The sequence below is a fragment of the Magnolia sinica genome, chromosome 12 (assembly GCF_029962835.1).
Source record: "Magnolia sinica isolate HGM2019 chromosome 12, MsV1, whole genome shotgun sequence".
NCBI classification, from domain to species: domain Eukaryota; kingdom Viridiplantae; phylum Streptophyta; class Magnoliopsida; order Magnoliales; family Magnoliaceae; genus Magnolia; species Magnolia sinica.
In genome coordinates, this window is record NC_080584.1 from 18,554,360 (window position 1) to 18,564,891 (window position 10,532).

General features: G+C 36.5%; 1 long non-coding RNA gene across 1 annotated transcript; it reads left to right on the forward strand.

Annotated features, from left to right (window-relative positions):
* Positions 1-7,895: 7,895 nt before the first annotated feature.
* LOC131220388 (uncharacterized) lies at positions 7,896-9,120 on the forward strand. The gene is made up of 2 exons (XR_009158548.1): positions 7,896-7,958; positions 8,758-9,120. It is a non-coding gene; the product is annotated as an uncharacterized LOC131220388 (long non-coding RNA).
* The last annotated feature ends 1,412 nt before the right edge of the window (positions 9,121-10,532 follow it).

Here is a 10,532-nt window from a genome sequence, read left to right on the forward strand (position 1 = left end):
GCAATCATCCATTCAAACCAAATCATACGAAAGGCAACAACATCCCATAACCATTCTATGTGAATCGATAGGATCAAGGGTAGGGTCTTTCCTAGGTTCATCTAGATTCTCCAAATGCATCATCCAAGCAAGCAAAATCATTAGACTCATACTAAAATTGATGTTAGGCCACGTAAGAACAATAGTCTGCACCTATGGATCATTGAGATCTTGGAAACGACATAGGAGGGTGGATTTGGGGTCGATCGGCCGGAATCCCTAAAGCACACATTTGCATGTTAGAAATCCATTCCAATCCTTTCTCAACACAAGGGTTTCAAGAAAAAAGGATGAGGGATCTTACCTATACGATCAACGGAATGATTCTTGTGGTTGCGGTGTAGGGTTTTCCTTTGGAGAAGGGATAGGGAGTTGCAAGATTGAGTTCCCTTGGGCCCACCTTGATCTATGGTCCACCCTTGCTCTCCTTCACTATCTCTTTCTCTCCTTACTCTCTCTCTTCTCTCTTTACTCTCTCCCTCTTTCTCTCTCTCCCCTTTGAAGATGAAAAATCGTATGGGAAGAGGGGTGCCCCAAATGAGGCCTTTTTATAATGTCAGATTTGGTGCCAATGGCCATGAGTATTAGGTTTTTACTATACTAACCCTATGGGAGGGTTTTTCCAGCCTCTAGGGCCCACTATGAGGTGTACAAGTCAATATACACCGTAGGATAGTTAGCCCTAATGATGATCTATGTATGGATATGATCGGCCCGCCATTTGGATGCACCGATCGACAGATATGATGAGAAGTCTGTTCAACGGTCGCCGATGGTCGATCGGGGTCGCGGCTATACGGATATGAGCAAGGATATATCCTCACTCCACGTGTGAAGTTTGGTCGTAAACTGACGGTCCGAAATCTTCAACTTTGCATAAGAGTGGATGACCCAATTCACTTAAGTTCCAGCTCCTTTCTTTGGGGTATTTGTGATTCTCATGCACTCGTCCTTTGGCCCAAGTTGAGCGGTTCTGGGCAGTACCCAGGTCCGACTCCCGCGATGGACGTCAAGCCCAGTAAGAGGAACATTATTCTATAGTTTTGGAACTAGTGGCCCACCAACGAGTGATTTAGAGCTTGTTCGGAGAATCGGGGCATTTCTGGAATGAAATTGTTATTGAATTTCTCATGGGCAATGATTAAGGTTTGGATTAACTATGTTTATAGTGTGGCCCATTTATAACTAGTGAAAGTGGAGATTTGGTCATGATTACTCTGAACCATCGGTTTTAGGCTAAAGGAGTAACGGGGTTGATTTTGTCTATTAGTCAAGATCCAGGTGGATTCATTAGCTTCCTACGGTTGATTAATCGGACTTGTGCGGTTCTTTACTGGTACCAGCCATGTACAACTAACATTGAGTGCCAATGGTCAGTAAGTGATATTATAAGCTAATTACAGAAGAAAATTTCAAGGATTTTTTTTGAAATCCAAAACAGTGAAAAATCCAGGATGTTACAGGTATGGTTGTGGTCCACTTGAACTCTGTATCTGCCTCAGTTTTGCGCTCATGCCCTAAAATGATCTCTCAAAATGGATAGATGGTGTGGATATAACACATTATGGAGGGTCTCACAGAATTGGCGACGACAACACACCCTCGAAATTGAATAATGTAGATTTAGCCGATTCTGCCCCTCATTTTCAAGACAGCATCTCCACAAAATATTTTGAAATTTTATCATCCAACGGTTCAAGAAAAGACACGACTGACACTACACCAAAATCGCAAATTTGCGACGGACTTCTTCCGTCGCAACAATCACTTGGTTTAACGATGGATTTAATCCGTCGCTAATGGAAAAGGTCCATCGCTACGCCCGTCTTTCTCGAAAATCCGTAGTCCAAACATCGCAGAATTTCGCGACAGATCAAAATCCATCGCTAAAATCTGATTTAAGACAGATTTTGGTCTGTCGTAAGTTGGCGACAGACTAAATCCATCGCAAAGGTTAATTTTGCAACGGATTATGTTTAGTTGCAATTTTTCGCCCAAAATACCAAATGGCAACGCTTTTTAGTTGCTTTTGCGATGGATCATGGTCCGTCGTAAAAGGACTTTTGCCTTCACATTTTTTTTTATTATAGAATATGATGAAAAATCATGTTTTTTTCTAGTGTAAGAATTGTTTTTTAATACAAATTTAGTGGTTTAATTGTACATATTTGTATCTAATAGTATTTTTTAACAATTGATTGAATGCAAAAAATAAATTACTAAATAAAAATTGTTTTTATATCAAATGAGTGGAAATTATTAATTTTTTTAAATTTAAAACTAATATTTAAATGATTTGTAATATGACATGGAAAAATCATTGAGAAGTTAAAAAAATTTAACAATGTTTAAGAAAAAATGAGATTTTGAAAAAATAAAAATCGTGATTTAATAAAAATCTATTTTGTAGGAAAAAAATAATATTGAATAAAGTTGATAATTTTGAAAAAAAAAAAGAATTTGATTTTGAGAAAAAAATAATATCCTAAAAAGGAAAATTAAAAAGATTTTAAAAAATGTGAAAATTTTGACGATGTTGAAAAATGAAAATATTTTGAAAAAGAAAATAAGAGTTTGTATTTTGAAAAATAAAATAAAATTGAGAAATTCGAAAAAAAATTGACAAGTTAAAAAAAATGCTTTAAAAAAAATGGAGAAGTTAGAAAGAATTGAAAATTTTAAAATTAAACAATATTGAAGAATCGATACTCAAACAAAAAACAAACATTTTGAAACGAAAAATAAAGAAGTTGAAAAAATTCGTGATTTTAAAAATAATTGAAAATGTTAAAATTTTGAAATTAAAAGAAAAAGTTATTTATAAAAACATTGAGATTTTGAAAAAATATATATATATATATATATCATTTTAAAAAAGAAAATTGAAAAGTTGAAAACAAAATGATGTTTTTGAAGAAAAAAAATCGGCATTTTGGAATTTTTGAGAAAAAAAATTAAAATTTGAGAAAAATTTTGAGATTTTGAAAATAAAAATTTAGAATTTGTATTTTAATTTTTTTAATATTTTATAATATAAATGATATTTTGTTAAAGTTTGTAAAGAAAAATTAAGCGTAAAAAATATACATTTTGAAAAAAATGTTATTTTTAAATGGAAATTGAAATTTATCTGTGAAAAAAAAAAAGATGTAGCCTCATCGGGGCGAGTAACTAGTCAAATTGTGGATATTGATTAGTAAAATAGAGTGAATGGACCAAACATATAAAATAAGTCAAATATTCTGATCAAAATTGTGACCGTTGCAACTTATTAACCTTGTGCGAACCCAAGTATTAATGTTAGTAAGTTTTGTGGGCCTTATCATGATGTGTGTCGAACATCAACACCATGCATTTGATGTGTCCCCTTTACGTTATGAGATATCACAAAAATCATCCGTATATGAAACTCAGGTGGGCCATACCATCTAAAACCATGTGAAGACATCCTAAAAAATATAAAAGCACTTGGTGGGGCCCACATGAGTTTTGGATGCGGCTGATACTTGGTCTGACCCCTCGTCCAAGTGGGACACACATAATGAGTGGGTTGGATACGTGAATCACATTTAGGCAAGCCCAATATATGATTATGAATGTTTTAAGGAAACCCCTCTCCACTCCATTTAGGTGAGTTACTAATTACCCTTAGCATACTGAGTAAACTCTGTGGGGTCCACCATTATTTATTTATTTTATCCACTCCGTTCATCAATGTTAACAGATAATTTGAAGTTTAAAGAACAAAAAGGAAGCATATCCAAAGCTCAAGTGGACCACACCACAGGAAATAGTGTGATAGAACCTCTACCATTGAAAAATTCTTGGAGGCCATAGAAGTTTTGGATCAAGCTGATGTTTGTGTTTTCTCTTCATTCATATCTTTTTGATATTATGAACAGGTTGGATGACAAATAAACATTATTGTGGGCCCAAGGAAGGTATAAACGGTGGAAATCATTATTTCACATTGTTTCGTGTGGCATAGTTCACTTAAGTTTTGGATTTACTGAAAATTTGGGATCAACCCACACCATTCATCCATTTTTTGAGATCATTTTAGAGAATTATCCAAAAAATGAATCATATCCAAAGATTAAATGGACCGCACTACAAATAAGGGGAACAGATTGGCTACTCCCCCTGACACCAGCCAATGGCTGGTGGTTGGTGCTCTATAGGCCCCACCAAGATATATGTGTTTAATTCATGCCGTCCATCCATTTTTAAAAATCATCTTACGGCATGAGACCAAAAATGAGGTATATCCCAATCTGAAATGGACCACATTACAGGAAACAGTGTTGAATGAGCGTCAACCATTAAAAACATTTTGGGGGCCATAAAAGTTTTGGATCAAGGCGATTTTTGTTTTTCCCCTTCATCTAGGCCTGTATGACCTAATAAACAGATTGGATGTCAAATAAATAGTACAGTGGGCCTTAGGAGGATTTTAATGATGGATATCCAATCACTATTGTTTTCATGCGGTGTGGTCCACTTGAGATTTATATCAAGCTCATTTTTAGGGATCAACCCTAGAATGACGTTAAGAAATGGATGGACGGCGGGGATAAAACATATACATCATGGTGGGGCCCATAGAGCCTACCAAATCCAAAGCTGAATGCTACCAGATCCGGATATTTTTTTATTGTACAGTGACAATGTGTGAGTTTTGTATTTGATGTAAAATAGTGGTGACTCATTCATAACAATAGTGGCAATGAGATGGTGTTATCCAGACCATCTTAATAATGGGTCTAGTTGTAAATGGCTAATATTTATATTTTTTTCCTATATAAGACTATCTTAATCATCTGTAAACGGTCCATTATATGCATGGCTTTTAATATAGTTTATTTTATAAATGATGGAAAACTCACAATTGTCGGATTTGAAAGTTACATCTCATTTTAGAAGAGGATTTCCAAATCCATCTTCCAAGTAGAGGAAGCCGCGTCTTCATTCAAACAAAAGTAGCTGGAGTACCTCTTTTGACATTCATTTACGCTGCCAGGAATTTGCGATCGGGAGAATTTCAGGTACCTCGTTTCAATTTCCTCCACTTTTTCTTTCTATGATTTATCATAATAGAAGAAAATCTCTGCATTTTGGTGTAAATTTCCCGGAGCAGCGATTTTTAGGGTTTCATATACGCCATTTGATTTTTCCACGGTTTTTGCATTTTCTTTCTTCCGAATTTTTTGGTTTTCTCGAGTTCTTTTTTCCTTTGAATGTCTTAAGGTCAAGCCCCTAGCAGCTTTGTCTATGATTGATGAGGGGGAGCTTGATTGGAAAATAGTTGCAATATCGTTGGACAATCCGAGAGCTTCGCTCGTGAACGATGTTGCCGATGTTGAGAAGCATTTTCCGGTATGAAATATTATCATTATTTTCTCTTCTCTGATAGTAGGTATTTTGCAGATGTTGGATTAGTTATAATGTTGTCCTTTCTGGATTTTGGAGACAATATTGGATTTGTAATCATTTCTAGATATCTGTGAGCATAGCCCACATGGGATGTCTGCCAAATGTGGACGGAAGCTTGTCTACCGGCAGATGAGAAATGATTGAGATTGGACCCAGTGCTTTATCATTGCATTCTTATGGAGCAGATTTTGAGGATTGGGGTGTTTAGCCCATCTTATCATGTCAATTTTGTGGAATACATGGGCTCTGCTTCTGCGAAATGTAGATGTCCTCATCTTATTTTATCATATTCTCATACTGGGTACATCTAACGGGCAGGCTCTACAGCTCTTCCAGATGTGCTTACGCAGTTGGTGGAACATGTCAGTCTGCTTCATATTATTTCATTAGTTAAGGAGCATGGTGCTGATTAGGTTAAGAGGCACATTGTTTTGAAAGTCATTGTTGTTTATGTGGAAACAAATCTGGAATTTGCAGACCAGATCTATCTCAGGTTTAGAACAATTAAGATACGTGCGTCATCATCATCTAATAAGCATTTTCCCAATGCACGTGTGTCCACATATTCTAGTTGCCAACACTCTCAGCAGCAAATGAACATTTTAAACAGCTTAGTATCTCGGCAATACCATAAGCAGGATGCAATTTAGTATGGAACACAGGAAAAGAAATGGAAATGTATGAAAGGGATGGATGCTTTAAGATTTTTACCACAAAAAAAGGCATCTAGAGGAATCTCACCCATAGATGATTGGAACATCTTGCTCCCGAGGGGCCGTTTGGATGCAAGCAAAGTTGTGTTGGCACAAGCTGCCTAGGACATGCTATCTTTTTACAGGCCATGCTGTCTTGGAAGGTCAGATTGTCCTGCAATAAGCAATCTGATAGCAGTGAGACCACTCTGGGTCTCCTGTTGGATGGTCAGATGGTCCTGCATCATTAGTGCTTTTTAATTTTTGAGGACAGAAATTGAAGTGGCATAATCCATATATCGTATTTGCAAATGTTTGATCATTGTGCGCTAATGCATAAGACTCCTTCACTTTGATTATATGGATAGATAATTTATTTCAATGAATGTTGACTTCATTTTCTTCTCATATGATTTTTTTTTCAGCTTTCCTGCTATGTAGAAATTGTACTGATGCCACCATCATATGATGAAATGAGGATTCAACTTTGTATTGTCATCTGTCATCTATAGTGATGCACTAAATCAGTACTCACATGGAATTCATCATCTAATACACGCTGACATATCTCATTTTGGAGTTTGCTGATACATGTCTGGAGACTGCTGCTTATTTCTTATGATGTGATTTGAACCACGAAAAACTTTCTTCAAAGTAGATGAGATACGTTCAATGGTCATTTTCATTTACGGTCTTGCTCGCAGGAGACCGGTTCTGTGTGTGTGTGTGTGTGTGTGTGTGTGTGTGTCCTTCCGGAGTCGATGGCATACGGATTATCTGTTACTTGTCACATTTGGCTGTCTTGGCTTGAGGAAGGTAACTTGCTTATTTGGCCAGGTCACTTAGTGAGTATGGTGGCTTAATGCTAGAGATGGTTTCTCTATTAAGGCAGATGGCATTGATTCACAGGACTCTTTAAGATGATATTTTAGTTGTCCACTCGGAATTTCTTGGATATTTATTTCAAAGTATGGCACTGTAGATTTATGTGGGTCTTTTTTATCTGCCTCCTAAGTTTTAGTTCAGAGATGGTATGATAATTTATGAGTTCTACCTTTGGCCTTGCTGTTGATGTTCTATTCAAAAAAATGCAGCCAGTCAAATCTGTATTTAGGACCAAATGTGGTGAAGCTTAAGCTAATGTGATACTGACATGAAAAGAAGATTTAAGCATCCTAAATCCAGAAGCTAATGTATCCCTTTTTTTCCCTGTAAGTTTTTGTAAACTGTATGGAAAGTTAGGATAGATCTCAGTCCAAGCATTATGAAGCTTATCCCATTGAAAATTCCATGGCGGGAACCAGTTGCTTCCTCATAAAGTTTCATGATTGATAACAAATGTAATCTATGAGAAGGGATACGCCGTGCAAACTATTGGTTAGTGGCTTCGATGGTCTGTTTATCATATGAAACATCCATCCTTGTTAGTAGTGAAATCAAATTATCTCTATAGTTAATGTGGAACTCCATGAAATTGTTTTTATTGATTTTGTCATGTTTTGTAAGTGCTAGCTTCCTTGTAACCTGTGTGAATCTTTTCAAGGGATTGAGAGGGTGGGAGGGATCATTGCCTTTTCCCCGGATAATTGCATGCTATGGGTTCCATGTCTTGTGTCTTCCACTTGTAGCATACTTGTTATGGTAATTGTTTCATTACAGCATGCCAATTTTCCAAGGCTTGATTTCATGCATTTTGTTATTTCAGCATGTATACCGTGATGGCCAGTTAGAAGAAGTGGTACTACGCCATATTGGCGTTGAAGATGGAAACACTGTGAAAGCTAAAGATATCAGGTTTGGCTTTGCTTTGGCATCACTTTCTCCAATTTTTCTTTTGGTATTCAATCACACAATTTGGTGCATATGTATCCTTCTTCTTGCATTTGTTTCTTACAAAATTCATGGTTCTTTAAGGCTCTCAGACTTAGTAGGTTGCATCTATAATGGGTGAGCTGAGCTTGTTAAGAAGCTTTAATGGAAGTTTGATGTCGCAATTCTGCTCTACCTCTTATTTTCTGCACCTTTTTCATTTTCTTATGTATAGAGTTTTTCTAGCCCTACACTCCCTTACATCACCCACCTGTTATCATGGTTTTAAATGATGTCCGATACAACTTGGTGCCATCCAGTCTTATTGTTTTAGGTTTGACCTGAAATGAGTCACCTGACTGATTGGGGACTGAAACTAGGATAGAAATGGATCTGTGCGAGATTGAAATGGACGAGATGGGGTGTAATCATTATTTGGTTCAGACCAGAAATTAAGTAGGAATTTGAGTTGTTAATGGAAATGTGCATCTAGATAGTGCTTGCCTATAACATTGGACTTGCTCTTGTACAGACATTGTGCCGAATGTTTATCATCAATGTTGGCCCTGGTTTTAGGCTGGTGTGGAGGACAGTGAAGTCTTTTATCCCTGGTTTTAGCCCTGGTTTTAGGCTGCTGTGGATACAAAAACCACTTCAAAGATTCATGTATTCTAAATGAGGCTTTTCTTCTATTTGTTTTTAATTAATGTTCCGTCTTCTAGAAATACTGTGACAATGTGTCTAGCAGTAATTTTTAGCATGCTTCTCTAATTTGGAAGGGCAGGGTTCTCAGAGTTTGATGAATATGTTCCCATGGTAGACAAAGTTGTGGATTCAAGCTGGAAGAAGTGTCCCATCAAAACCTCCCGTCTCCTAGAAGTATGCAAGTATATATTAGATTTCATTAGGGAGTTGCAGGCTTTTGCAAGTCAATGGGTATATGTTGTTATATGAGGTATCATATTTAGTGGATTCCATTTACGTGCATGTATTTTTCATATGAGGTATCATATAATGCTTTGGCAGGGAATTTTTATTTTCAGTATGATTGTACTTTTTGGTTTGATGAATAGGATTCTTATTAAACAATCATGTGAATAGGATTTATTTTGTGAATAGAATTCTTATGAAACAATCGTATGTATTATTTTTTGAATGACAATCAGGTGTAAGATTCAAAACAATAATAACAATAAAAATAAATTTGTCGATATTTTTTTTTATAATTTACAGATATTTTAGTGACGGACCAAATCCGTCGCTAATTTCTGAAGTTGAAAATCGAATGTGGCGGTCGCTCTCCTGTATTAGCGACGGACCTTGTCCGTCGCTAATAGTTATATTAATGACGGTATTTTTGAATTTTTGCGACGGATTTTTTATTTTTTGCGACAGATCTTATCCGTCGCTACTATACGATGGACCGTATCCATGGCACATTAAACGACGGATAAAGCAACCTAGTAAACAGTTATTTGGTTTTACGACAGATTTGGTCCTTTGTAAATTCGCGATTTTGGCGTAGTGTGACCTATGTGCTCGACCTCATAGTACCTTTTCCCTATATATATATATTTGGTTGTTTTATTCAAATTGCATCAATTTTTTCATATTATCATCAAGCATGTTCCAAAAAAAAAGAGAGAATCTAAATCTCTTATTGATCACACTAAGAAAACAGAGGTGATTGATTACCCACCGTTAAAAACTTCCCAAGGCTTACTGTAATTTTTATTCGTATTAGGCCACACACTGGTGGAGGAAGTAAAATCATGAATATTAATTTAATCCAGAACTTTTGCAAGCCTTATGAAGCTCTTAATGGTGAGTGTTCAACCACAACTTTCTTATGGTGTGGTCCATATGAGATTTGTATCAGCTCAAAGTTTGGGCTCATTGTATGAAAGTCTAGGAAAATGATTGGATTGCATGGATAGGACACATACATCATGGTGCTGATGTACCACACACCACCGACCTAGATGGTGTATAGGTAATCTGTTATATCCAAACTATCCGTGCATTTTAACAACTTGCCATTAGGCTTGAGCCAAAAATAAATAAATAAATAAATACAAAGAGTGGACCACACTGTAAAAAGCATATGGACTGAACGTCTACCAGTGAAATTCTTTTGGGGTCACGAAAGTTTTGGATCAATTTAATACTTATTCCTCTCCACCCATGTTTTTGTGTCCTCATGAATAGATTGGATGGAAAATAATTGTCACTTTGGGTTGTATTAATGTTTTAACAGTGAGAATCATTGTCCCACTGCTATTTCTAGTGTGGTTCACTTGAGCTTTGGATATGACTTATTTTTGAACTCATGCTCTAAAATGATATGACCAAATGGAAAACAGTGTAGATGAGCATGTCTAGGAGCGACATGCACCCGGACCAGTCAAGTCGGTGGTGTGTGACATATTAAAAAATATATATAAATGAATGTGCGAGAGCAGAAGTGCACCAAAAGAGTCCAGCTTGACTCGGGTCGGCAAACAGGCTTCCTTAGCTCCAACTCAACTTGGCTCGATCTGCAAGCTTGATTGGTCAGCT